The sequence below is a fragment of the Camellia sinensis genome, chromosome 8 (assembly GCF_055761805.1).
Source record: "Camellia sinensis isolate YWXY chromosome 8, ASM5576180v1, whole genome shotgun sequence".
NCBI lineage: Eukaryota > Viridiplantae > Streptophyta > Magnoliopsida > Ericales > Theaceae > Camellia > Camellia sinensis.
The window spans coordinates 109,064,410-109,078,778 of NC_138968.1; the positions used below are offsets into that span (position 1 = coordinate 109,064,410).

Sequence of the window (14,369 nt, forward strand, 5' to 3'; positions counted from 1 at the left end):
TGTAGAGAAATGTAGAGAGAAGGGAGAGGAAATATTTTTAGAGAGAGAGATATACAAAACTGATATGAAATATCAGATTCATGAACTGATATAACATGGTCCGCTCGAGCGTCAGACACAACCTCCTGCTCGAGCGCGGAAAGCTCCGCTTGAGCGTCAAATACACTTTCCCAGTACTTTTGCAGACAAGTCAAACTTTTGGAACCAAACATTCTCCGCTCGAGTGCATAAAAGGCTACTCGAGCGGACGATCAACTTCGAATGCATTTTGCATTTTTACTTCGGGGGCACTGCCCCTCGACCCTGCCAGAGCATTGCCCTCGGACTGCCAAGGGGCGCTGCCCCTTGGACCACCGTGAGCTGACCAGGTAGCTCGATCCCCGACATAGTTAGCGAAGTGGAAAAACATGAATGATATGCAACAACCTAATACAAATATGAGACATTACCTGTCCCAAACACATTGCTATAACTCGGTAACCAAAATAAGGGAAATACAGGGAACTAAGATATGTAACACTGTTCAAAACCATACCAACCCAAGCCCGGAATACCACAAAGAGACAGGTCAAAACTGGGATTGCTACAAAAGGGACAACCTAACTTCGTGTAACATGTGAGTCAGTGAAGAGGTAAATTCTCTTGCCCATTCTTTTGTATAGTGATAACCTGTGGGGGTGGAAGGTTGAAGCTAATGCTTTTAATGACCTAAGTGAAATGAATAATCAACCGTGGTATAATGAGATACCTTATATAGGTCACCTATGTAAGTGTGAAGTGAGGCTGCTTCTTTAAGAATTGGTAAGGCTGAATTCTTTGAAAACACTCATTGATCTAGGTTAGTGTTCTGGGCCCATACCGAACACACTAGTGAGAACAAGAACAATGGTTAGACTAACTCCTGTGTGAGGTCTATTGTCTCGGTTTACACAAACGGATGAACAATTTAAGACATCACGTTCACTGGTCAGCCAGTAAATCTGATAGGCTTTCACTACGAAAGGTTTAAGGCCAACAATTACCTTTTCTGATGCAGGATTAGTTTGTGTGCTATCTCCCCGAGTCTTTGTTGTAAACGTTGTCCATTTTTTTTATTTGGTCAATTTTTATTCATGTAGGGGATTGTTGGAAAAATAATTTTATGGTAACTTTAATGTGAAATTAAAGTAGGTGCCAACCATTGGTTAAGGTGAGATCAAACGGGTTTAGATTTTTTGTAACAAGGTCTTTATACCATAAAAAGAATGACCAAAAGCCATTAAGAATTGAATGAGAAATTGTCTCATAAAGTTAGCCTCATGAATAAAGTATTGGGAATTGTGTATAACTATCAATCCTACGTTCATTGTAGAAGAAAGCTTTGATGGATATTTAAAATTCAAGATTTTGATAAGAGCATGAACCCTTTAGGGTATCTAAATTTTTCGAAGGAAAGGAGTTATGGATGCTTCAAGGATGGGCTTAGGCCAATACTATGGTCCAAGTTGATTATGCAAAAATTGCCACATGAGCTCGTGCATGCACGCTTAGACTGGACTGGGCCAAGTCTGGGTCCACGGGTCGTGGGTCTTGGATCTTGGACTTGGGCTTGGGCTTGAGGCTTGAGGCTTGAGGCTTCCTGGAATGGGTTAGGTTTGGGTTGGACCGAATTGGTGGTCCACTAACCTAATCTTTTTAGGCCAGGTTTGTTTGGTGGTTGCAGATATACATACATATGTATATAGAGTGTGTAAATTTTCCATCAATTTTGTGCATTACTCTATCAGTTTTACAGGAGTAATGGACTGTATTTGTTGCCAGCCTTCATTGCTGGAAGGCTCTTCATCTCTCCTCCATTGTATATAAAAAGAGGCCATCTTTCTTGGTTTCGACACAAAATTTTTGGTTTCCATACTATGCAGCTCATATATTCTTCTTCCAGTGTGAGAGAGTGCTGCCATTGTCCGTTCACCGGAGCTAAACAGAAGATGCTTCTACGTTAGTTGGTCTAGATAGTCATATCCTAGGAGACAGACGCCGTTATACCTCCAGTACCTACGGTGAGGCGGCGAATCTGTTTTAAGGAGATTGTGGTATCACATAGGCTTCAGTTTGCTTTCTTTTCCTTAAGTTTTTATCATATGTATTTCTATTCATTGAGTTGTATGATGTAATCACATGTTTTCTTATTCTGTAAATTAATTTAATTTCGTATGAATCTGTTTTTTTATTTTATTTTATCACACAATTTGACAACACAACCATTGTCACCATCATAACCCACCACAGAGTAGACACCGACGACGATGAGAGACGGATCGGGCGATGGTGGTGGCTATGAAAACGATGAAGAAATGAAATCAGAGATGATTAAGTGCTCCCATGGCCTTGGCTTGGTTCTGTCTCTCTATATTTTGCTTTTGGGTGCTTTAATAAATGTATATGTATACGTCTGAGATCTATGCAGGAAGGTTTATTGTAGGAGGAAGGGAATTGAAATTTTTGTTGGATGTCTGTTTATATAGACCTCAAATATGTATCTCAAACAAACAACTGGTCACTTCACAGAAGGAGTCAACGGAGAGTGATCGGACCTCGATTTCGATGGCGGAGGTAGAGGTTCAGACCTCCAATCCTTCGATTCAATCTTCCAATAGTCGTTGTCCTCAACACTCAAGCTTGGAAGCTATAAGAAGACATTTTCTTTGGTTATTGTTGATGGCTTTACTCTGAAAATCATTGATGATCATGTGATCTCTTAGTGATTATTACAATTAATTTTATGTGTATATATAGCTACGTTTAATAACTAATGAAAGTTGTTTATATATACTTTGTAGACTAATGTGCTTAGATTTGCAGAGGTATGAGTTGTGGAAAAGAATCCTGAGCTTGATTAGTTTTGGAGAGAGAGAGAGAGAGATATGATGAGTGAGAGTGAGAGAGAATGTGCTGGTTTCAACAGATAATGCTTGGCTGAGAGTGTTGTTTCAACAAATATGCTTGGTTGATTGTGCATGTGTTTTGTAATTGATTGATTGTGAGCTATAGTGATCCAGAATGTTATTCTTGTAAAAAATTTGAATAGATAAAAACATTTATAGATGTCTCTCTATCTCTCTCTCACAATAGATCAAACCTAAAAAAATGAGCACATAAAAGCATTTTTTTTTGTTATTGTTGTTGTTGAATTTGAACAGATTTGGATGATGAATTCGTTCTCATTGATGAGAGAGAGAGATGTCTATAGATTTGATCTATTGAATACACTACAGATCATATCTGTTTCAACAGATAAAAAATTAAATTGTTATTTTAACAAATAAAAAAATTAAACAGACAAAAATGAAAAATTAGGACAAGAAATTGAACAAATAAGAGAGAAAAATTGAACAGATAATAAATTTCGGACATATATTTGAATAGAGAAGGGGAAAAATTGCACAGATAGTCAAAAAAATTTAAACAGATAGGCACAAATTTGAACAGATAGATATAAATTTAATTAGATAGAAAATAATTTGAATAGGTAGATATAAATTTAAACAAATAGTAAAAAGGTTAATAGATGAAAAAAAGTCAATAGATAAATTAAGAGGTAAAATGTATTTCAAAACAAATAAAAGGACTTTTCATTAAACTATTTTACAGAGAGTGCACTTCTCACCAACAAAAAATATCCACTGGACCTAATACCTTTTAGCATCTTTAGATTGGACTTTTCAACAATTTTCTCTAAGTAAAATTTCAAACAAACTTCATGAACACTATGATAATTAGGTTTTTTATTTTATTTTATTTTTAGGTTAAACAAATTATTATTTTTAGACTAAGGATTAACCTAATGAATAAGGTAATCAATCTCTCAGCAAGTGTGATTTGAATTCAAATTTTAATTTTTGTATAATTTAACTTTTCCATCGCTTATTCCCCTTCTTCCTTTTTGCTACATAAGTTATAGCATATGAGATCTAGCACAAAATTAAAATAAAAAGAAAAAAGAAAAACATATTCAAACCATTTAAACGTCAACAAACATACTAATGTATTTAAAATTGTTGTAATATGATAGGGGAAAAAAATTGTGATTTTCAAAATAAAAAAAGAGAAGATTCAAAAGATGATTGTTGCAAAGTATACATACCAAATATTATGTCTTTATTATGATATTATTTTTTCTTTATAATTTTCTTAAGAATTATTTTAAAATAAGAAACTAATATAAATATCTACATAAACAGAAATTATAAAATGGCTACAAAAAAAAATAATAGTGAATGGATTGGATAAAGGAGATTGCAATACAATAAATTATTAATATTGAGATAAATAATCCTTGAATTCTTTTATTAGAAATGATATGTATTTCATATTTATTTTGTCATGTGATTAGATGTTTAGAAATAAGAGAATCTCCAACAATATCCTCCCTAATTTTTCTTTAAATTAAAGTTAAAAAGTGTACTTCCTATTTTAGGGTACCACTTTTTTGACTATCATCTCCAACAATACTTCCTATTTTTTTTTTTCTATATGTTTTAAATATTTTAAAAATATTTTTTTCTTTCTCATTTTTTATTAAAAATATTTTTCCAAGCTTTCTTCTCTCTCCTTCACTATTTGAGAAAAAAAATATGAGGAATGAGAGAGAAAAAAATATATTTTTTAATTATAGTGAGTAATTAAAGCCTCTCTAAATGTAAGGAGTCAAATGTTCACTTTATTAAATAGGGAGTTGAGTAGGGAGACTATTGGAGATAATTATTTTGTATTTAACTCCTTAAAGTAGGAAAAAAGTGCAAATAGGTAAATTATTGGGGAATAAGTATATTATTTTGTATTTGATTTTTTTTGGAGTAATTTATAAAATAAAATAACATAAAGAAATTATACAAGAATACCAGGGGCATACCCCATGCCCTAGCTAACAGCTATACAAACACAAAACAAAACCACAAAAGACCAATTGGTTTTTGCGACGGCAAATTAAACCGTCGCAAAAAAGAGGGTAAAAAACACGAAAGCATTTACGACGGCGCGTTTCCTATCACAAAAATTGGTTTTTGCGACGGTAGATTAAACCGTCGCAAAAAAGAGTTTTAGCGACGGCGTTTAATCGTCGGTAATAAAACTACACGGGTCGTGTGTTAAATGCCGAAGTATTAGCGACGGCGCTTTGAACCGTCGCAAAAAAAAATTGTTTTGAGACGGCATAAGTTTGTTGTCGCAAATATTCGACAATTTGCAACGGCAAATGTCCGTCACAAAAGGAAGGCTTATTTAAACGGCATCGTTTTATATATAATTATGTATCATTTGCGACGGTGTACAACGTACCGTCGCAAAAAGTTAAAAAAAAAAAATTTGCCCCGCTCTTCCCTTTCATCTTGCTGCTCGATCTGTTGGATCGAAATCCCTAATTGTTTGAAACAAATTTTTTTCCCCCAAAATCCCCAAACGAACGGGGAAGGGCTCTCTCTGGATGAGCAACGAACGGCGAGCAGGCTAGCGGTGGTGCGGTGGTGTGGCGACGACGAGCGACGAACAGCGAGCAGGCTAGCGGTGGTGCGGCGACGACGACAGCTACTTAGCGCATGCTCTCTCTCTCTTTCACTCTCTCTTCTCTACTTAGTCACAATATCTTTGTCATTTGGGCCACCGATTTTTCCAAATTTGTTGAGTTGAATCTGTTGGTGGCTTTATTTATTTATTTTTATTTATTTATTATTTTGTTATTTTGGTAAAGAGGTACCATCTCTCCTTCTCTCTACTTTTCCATGATCTTCAGTGTTTTGTATGTGTTTTGTTTGTGCATGTGAATTTGTGTGTATATGTCAGGGATTGGATACATTTATTTTCTGCTATATGTTTGATTTAGTTAACATTCAATATTTGAAGCATGTTATTTTGGTCAAAGATTGGCTATTCCTTTTCTTTTTGATCTTTTTTTCCCTTTCTTGGTGTTCTTGAATTGTCTCAAAGAGAGCCATTTGCAGATTTAATGGCTTAAATTGATGCTCCTTCCATCTTCAAAGTTTCTTTTTTTTTTTTTTGATTGGCCCTCCATTTTATTCTAGTCCTTTGTCTCAATTTTTTAGCTGGCTTATTTTTGTTTCATTAAAGACATAAATAAGCCTAAAAAATACACAACTTATAAGTTGCAGCCAAAATAAAGTGATCCATATTCTTCCCAATTAAAATTTTGTAATGTTCCATTTTGAAATGAGGAATTTCCATTGAAGAAGTAACACTTACCAAGAGTCTGGATAAATATGAACAGAAGCAAAATCAACACCAAGAACTTGATGGTTCCTGATAAAGTCAGTTACAACTTCTTAAGCAAATTTATTTGGGTTCAATTGAACCTTGTTAGGTGTTAAGGGACCATAAAATCCTTCCAACCCAATCCCAACTAAGTGGTTTGGATCAATGCTCTTCATATACACTGCCATTTCTTCTATCCATTCCTGCAAAACAGGGACGTCTAATATATTAATTTCCTAAACATTATAGTTCAATTACTGAGTATAAGCACAAGACATATTTCCATTCATGTTAAAGTGTGATTTTCTTGCATACAAGTTTAACCAATCTTTGTGATTCTGTTACTTGCAGATACCTGAAACTTTTATGCAAAATCTTAGCTGGTGAAGGAAGCAAACCTGCAGTTTATTCCCAGAAGGATCTGAGACACATTGCGGTTCATTCATTAGTTCCCAGGCGAAAATTGTCGGATCATCCTTGTAAGTAATGTTGCTGATTGTATTCACTCTATTCAGCACTGTCTACAAGTCAAAATATTTGGAGGGAGAGAGGGAGCAAAATTAGACTTCACACTGAAAACACAAAGGTGACCTCACTATTGCAAAGTTATTCACTAAATATGTCTATGACAAGCTTAAATTTAAAGGCTATTTATTTGACATTAAAAACTGAAGGATAGTTATAAAAACAGCGACTGTGCTATGAACACACAAAATTCAAAGAACCTTTGTTTTACATATGTATCTCATTCTATGAAATCTTGATGTGCAAACTTAGATTTATTCTAAAAGTAGTAATTAAGGAACATGCGTTGACATGGGCCTTGTAGTAGGTTTTGAGAGTTGAATGAGTGAAGAAGTCATCATCTGAAGTCAAATTCAAGCCAGCAACTTTACCCCATTTCACGTATTGTGCTTTGCCACCAAATGCATCCTAGTTGTTGGTTAATGATAATATGAGTCTGATCTTGTACTTCCTTGCTTCACTGACTACAAAATCCAAGGCCTGTAATTCATTGAGAAAAAATAAAAGAAAAGAAAAGGAGGAGGAATTTATATACTCATTCCATAGTAAATGCTTACTTAATTGCCTACATTTACAGTCATTGAGAAAAAGAATGACATTAAAAACATTTTCATCATAGACAGAGGGTGAAATTTGAAGAGCTCGCCATTGGCCATCGTTGAAAGCCCAAGTACGACAACCTGTTAGACCCACAGAAGATGCTTGCTGAGACACCTCACTCACTTTTCCTCTTGTTGATTGATCTGCACCAAATACCATCAACCAGTATGTGTTGAACCCATTCACATAGAATTGTTTCTCATTTACCAGTATATTGTTTGTTTTAGTTCTAAATATATTTTGTTTAAATTGTTTGTCCTGTTTTATGGTTTGTAAAAGTATATATTTTGTTTAAATTCTGCTATGAAACATTAATCACATAGTCGGACACAGAATACACAAGAATGAACAAGCTTTTATAGGGTTGGTTTCGTGTATTTCACTTTCAAAAAATCTTATCAGTATTTGTACACATTTTGTCTATGTTCATGGTTTGTTTATATCTTCTTCATTGTAGTGTATTCATTCACATTGGATTCCCATCTCTCTCTCTTTCTCTCTCTCTCTCTCTCTCTCTCTCTCCCCTTGTGATTTCTCTGAATTGTTCCAGAATTTGTGGGCTAGGGAGCATTGAAGTAGTAGGGAATAACATACACTGCTTTTGAATTTCGTGGCCAGGAAAGTTGTTAAATATGCAGACTCCAAAGGCAAGGTAACTTCAATGGCTCTGATGGGTGTTTCCTTCCATTAATAGAATGCTTGGCAAGTTGCTTGGTGGAATTTATGGGTTGTTGTTTTGTTCTCCCAATCAGTGAATTTTGCATTTATGACTAAATACAACATTTTTATAGTGGGATTTTTTTTTTATTTTTTATTTTCAATTTATATGTATATTTTGGATTTTAGAACTGCATAATAGACATTCATCTCTTATCCTATTGATTCCATCAGCTATCTCCTTCTCCATTGGAGTTGTAAGTGCCCATTATCACTATGTCCGATGTGGTACGTAAGAGGACATCAGCGGCACCACCATCAGAGGAGGCATCACATCGACCACCATCAGAAGGGCCATTAGTGCCACCACTATCTGACCAGCCACCGCAGCGACCACTATTAGTGGCACCATCATTAGAGGAGGCATCGCAACGAGCACCATTAGTGCCACTGCATCGACAACCATTAGTCGCACCACAGCAGCTATCATCTACTCAGCCTCCACGCCTACCATTGGTGTGTCCACCATCAGTGGCACCACCATTAGAGGAGGCATCACAGCGAGCACCATCAGAGGGGCCATTAGACCTCCATCAGTGGCACCGAAGCAGCTATCATCCCGACTAGAGTCATCGGCTTATGAGCCATCCACAGGTATATAAATTTTCTTTGATTTGTATGAAAATTATTTAAATATATATTCATTTGTTCTCATTACATATAACTTGTTTATTTTCATTGTATTTTTTAGGCCCTTCGACTTCTTTAGAGCCTCCCTCAGGTATAAGAAATTGATTTGTATTGACATTGTTTAAATTTGCATTTGTTTATTATCATTGCATATTGTTTATTCTTATTGTATCTCGCAGATCATGTTAGTTCTTCATCAACCTCGAGTAGGCGTGGTAGAGGATGTGCCAAGGACATTAGGGAGTGGGGTACTGGTACAAAGTTGGACATACAATTTGATGAAAATTACTGTCCAATAGGGGATAATGTGTCTAAGTTAACTACTCAACTTGGCATTATTGTGCAAAATGGTAACATTGTTCCTCTTACTTTTCTTGACTGGAACATTGTGCCTGATGACATTCTTGATGCTATCTGGAAGGACGTGAAGGTAAAAGTATATTTTTGTCCAAATATTTAAATTCCAAAATTGTGTTATTATTATTTAAACTTTGAAATTGTATTTTATAGAACAATTTGAATATATGTCCAGAGAAGTACAAGCCAATCTGCATGAAAAACTGTAACAGCATATGGAAGTATCACAAGAATAAGATTAAGTCTAAGTATTTCAAGCTTAGAAGCGAAGATCCTAATCTGAAGGATGATGTTCCTTTGCGCATTGTGCCAAGCCAGTGGGAAGAACTTGTGGAGTATTGGCATACTTCCGACGCTGAGGTATACAAATAAGTTATATGTATGATATGTAAACATACAATTCATATTTATATACTTACATTTGTTGAACCTGTTATAGAAAATTGCAACTAGGAACACTAAAAATCGGCGAGCTCACGGCATAGCTCATACCACAGGGCGTACTACTTTCGCTTAGATACGGCATGAGGTTTATATTTTATTGTTTTATTTTTTTATATACATAAGCATTGTATATTTGCAAATTATTTGGATTCTAATTTTCATATTTTTAAAAAAAATGTACATGACCAATAAGGGGGAGTCTATTGATAAGATGAATGTTTGGCTTATGACACGTAGAGCAGACGACCTAGAGGTTATCCAGACCTTGGTAGTTTCCAAACACCTTTGATTGTATTTAAAGTTTATTTTTTATTTTTTGTGTGTCAACCATCTTAATTTGGCATATATTTGTATGTCTTACTCAATACAGGATGAGTTTAATGGCCAACTCTCTATGCTACTTGAGGATTATCAGACTTTGGAGGCTAGGAATGCCATTTCCATGAGTTGATAGGTCATGACAATCATGGATATTGTCGCACATATGGGAGAACTGTGCCTCGGAGAGCAGTGTATAAAGATGGTGCTGGGCCATCACAGTCAGCACCCCAGTCATCGACTATTGTTCAGATCACCCAGAAGGTTCGTGCGGAGCTAAGGGATGAGTTGAGGGAGGAGCTGGGAGCAAAGTTCTCTACATATTTACAGCAGCTGAGAGCTGAGATGATGGCCTTTGTGCCATAGGGGGCAAGTGTGGATCCCAACAGACAGGTTCGATATAAATTAAATTGTTTGATTGTTAAATTTTCACACAACATTATGTATAAAATTCGAATATGATTAACACATTATGCATTGACTATCATAGGCTCCTGATGCATCGAGTGGCCACCGGGCATTTAGGGAATCTGCAGAAGACGAGAATCCATATACACCACCACCAGAAGATCAGGTATAAAATGTATCTTTACATTCTAAGCTAAAATGTATCTTTGAATTCTTTGCATTGTAAGCTAAGAGACTTGTGGGAGAAGACGGGACTCAAATCGGGTTCTTGGATTAGGAGTTAGAGACGGATTTCACTCTAGGCAAACTAGTTCTTTAAGAAACTTGAATTTGAGGTGTTAACGCCCCAAAATCACCAAAAGGGGTCGGTTTAGCACGAAACTTGGCACACATGACCGCCTAGGCACGAGAGACTTGTGGGAGAAGACGAGACTCCAATCGGGTTCCCGATTTGGGAGTTAGAGCCCTATTTCGGTGTAGGCAAAACTAGTTCCTTAAGAAACTAGAATTCGAGGTGTTGATGCCCCAAAATCACCAAACGGGGTCGGATTGGCACGAAACTTGGCACACACGACTGCCTAGGCACGAGAGACTTGTGGGAGAAAACGGGACTCCAATGGGGTTCTCGGTTTGGGGGTTAGAGCCATATTTCGGTCTAGGCAAACTAGTTCCTTAAGAAACTTGAATTCGAGGTGTTGACGCCCCAAAATCACCAAACGGGGTCGGATTGGCACAAAACTTGGCACACACGACTGCCTAGGCACGAGACACTTGTGGGAGAAGACGGGACTCCAATGGGGTTCCCGGTTTAGGAGTTAGAGCCCTGTTTCGGTCTAGGCAAACTAGTTCCTTAAGAAACTTGAATTCGAGGTATTGACGCCCCAAAATCACCAAACGGGGTCGGATTGGCATAAAACTTGGCACACACGACCGCTTAGGCACGAGAGATTTGTGGGAGAAAACGGGATTCCAATGGGGTTCTTGGTTTGGGAGTTAGAGCCGTATTTCGGTCTACGCAAACTAGTTCGTTAAGAAACTTGAATTCGAGGTGTTGACGCCGCAAAATCACCAAACGGGGTCGGATTGGCACAAAACTTGGTACACACAACCGACTAGGCACAAGAGACTTGTGGGAGAAGATGGGACTCCAATGGGGTTCCCGGTTTGGGAGTTAGAACCTTATTTCGGTCTAGGCAAACTAGTTCCTTAAGAAACTTGAATTCGAGGTGTTGACCCCCCAAAATCACCAAACGACGTCGGTTTAGCACGAAACTTGACACACACGACCGCCTAGGCACGAGAGACTTGTGGGAGAAGACAGGGCTCGAATTAGGATCCCGGTTTGGGAGTTAGGGTCAGATTTCTGTCTAGCCAAAATTATTTACTTAACTATCTTTGTAATTATATAGTAGTTAATTTTTTTTTATGTTTTTTTGTAATTAAAATATTAACACATAATTATATTGTCATTAATTATTTTTATTTTTATTTTCAGATATTTCCTGAGTAGCAGTTTGCTTCTTGTGGAATGCAAGCGTGTGAAGATTGTGACAAACTTTTGTTTTTGTAACCCACGGAAGAATCATGACGAATACTTTTATTTTTGATTTACGTTATTTAGATTTGTGAACATTATGTATGTATCATGCAACATTATGTGATGGGATAATTTTGATGATGTGTTGTTATGAATGGAAGAATACTTTAATTATGGATGAATTTTTATTTATATACAGGAATTTTTATATTATTATATAATTATCGGTTTTTTTTAGTTATTTTCATTTAATACAGGTAATTTTCATATTTTTAATAATTGTGTTGCAGTTTTTTTTTTTTTTTGAGACGGTATCATATTGTCTCAAAAAAGGTTTTTTGCGATGGTAGCATAGTCGTCGCGAAAGATATTGGCATTATTAGTTAATTGAAACAAAAGGCCTTTAGCGATGGTATCCTTCATTGTCGCAAATACTATTTTTAGCGACGGTATTTTTACCGTCGCAAATAACCATTTTAGCGACGGCATTTTTTTGGTCTCAAATAAAACTTTTAGCGACGGTATTTTTACCGTCGCAAATAACCTTTTTAGCGACAGCACCACAGTGCCGTCTCAAAAACTTCAAATTTCTACACATTAATAGCGATAGTATTTTGTCGTCGCTAAAAGGCACTTTTGCCGTCGCCTATATTTTGCGACGGCGTCATACCGTCGCTGAAGGCCTTTAGCAACCCCCTTTGTTGCGACCCCCTATTACCGTCGCTAAAAGCTCGCTGCCGTCGCAAAAAAACTTCTGAGACGGGGTTTTGGGTATTTGCGATGGTATTTTACCGTCGCAAAAAAGCAAATTTTTTGTAGTGCAAGAAAAAAAAACGCCAAAGCTAAGACAGCCCAAAACCAAACAAAGAACAAGACAGCAGGAGACATGCAGCTCCAGCAGCCCAACACAGCCACCCAGCAACCACACAGAACAGCAGCTGAAGACCAAAGGCTGCAAGAGCCACAAGCCACCTGCTGAAAAAACAAACCCAATATGCTCCAATCACCAGTTCAGCAACCACATAGATAATGGAGAACCTGAACAAGATCTACAAAGGAGAACATTGTATTTGATTCTTTAGTTGGAAAATTATAAAGAAGTATAACTGCATAAAAGATTATTTTATTCTTTTAAATTGTTTACCGAGCAATGACTATGCTAAATTTGACAATTTATTATTTTATTTTTTGGTTGAGATTTGCAACATGTTTTCTTTTATTATTTTATCAATTAAAAAAAATTATTACACAATTTTTAAAAAACAATTCTAATATTTAAAAAAAAAATATTACACATGTTTGCAAAATATAGTCCACACTTCAAAACTATAAACCAAAAATAAATATATCCTACATGAATATCTAATCCATTCACAACATAAACTAAAAATTGAGCTCAAAACAAACAAAAAAAAAAAAGAGGAGAAATTTATACACTTGGGGGTAATGCTATATACAGTGTGCACCATTTGTAACACAATTTTGTAGTATCTGTTAAGTACTTTTGTAGTAAATGTTATATATTTTTTTGGATAGAGTTATGACAATTAGTTATTTAGAAATAGAGTTACGTATTTTATGGTAAGTTACGTATTTTTGTGAAAATGTTATGCATTTTTTTAATTAGAAAATGTTTGAATGAAAAGTGTATAATTATTGCAAAATTCATGACTTCATTTATGAATCACAAATTATCATAACTCTACCAAAAATATTACGTAGCATTTATCACAAAAAAATGTATAACGGGTGCATATTGAAGGAGTGTATACCATTGAATTTCCCTAAATTTGGACCAATTTTGTTTTTTGAATAGTCATTCTTGTTGGAAAATAATAGTTTTTGGTGACTTTAATGTGAAATTAAAGTAGGTTTTTATCCTCTATTGAGGTGGGTTAAAGTGTGTTTAAATTCTTTGTAATGAAATCTTTGCACCACAAAAAGAATGACCAAAAACCATTAAGATTTCAAAGAGAAATTAACTCATTAAGTTGGCCTCGTGGTGTTGGGAAATGCATGTAACCTTCTATCCCACATTGATTATAGAAGAAAGCATTGATGGGTATTTAAATCCCATCTTTTGCCTAAGGGTGTGAGCCTTTAAGGGCATTCAAATTTTCTAAAGGAAGGGAGTTATAGATGCTTCAAGGATGGACTGGAGCTAAGACTATAACCAAGTTGGTTATGCAAAAATTGCAACTCGGACCGAGCCAAGTCCGAGTCTGTGATCCATGGGTCGTGGATCTTGGGGCTTGAGTGGGTTGGGCCGAGTTGGTAGTCCACCAACCTAATCTTTTGGGTCAAGCCAGGTTGGTGGCTGCAGATATACGCTCATGTATATAAAGAGTGTATAACTCACACACTTAAAGTCCCGTCAGTTTTGCTGCATTTGTCGGGCAGTTTTGCAGAGATTTATTTTTGCATTTGTTGGAGGAAGTTCCTTCTCTCTCCCCTTTCCATGTGTATAAAAGGAGATCCCTCTCCTTCAGTTTTCTACCTAGAAAATTTGTCTCTCTTTGTGTTTCAAAGTTTCTCAATTTTATATTCTTTAAAGTCCCATCAGTTTTGCTGCATTTGTTGGGTAGTTTTG

The 14,369-nt window shown here is 36.1% G+C and overlaps 1 pseudogene; it reads right to left on the reverse strand.

Annotated features, from left to right (window-relative positions):
- Window positions 1–6,230: 6,230 nt before the first annotated feature.
- LOC114277053 (mannan endo-1,4-beta-mannosidase 6-like) lies at window positions 6,231–8,515 on the reverse strand (annotated as a pseudogene).
- Between the last annotated feature and the right edge of the window lie 5,854 nt (window positions 8,516–14,369).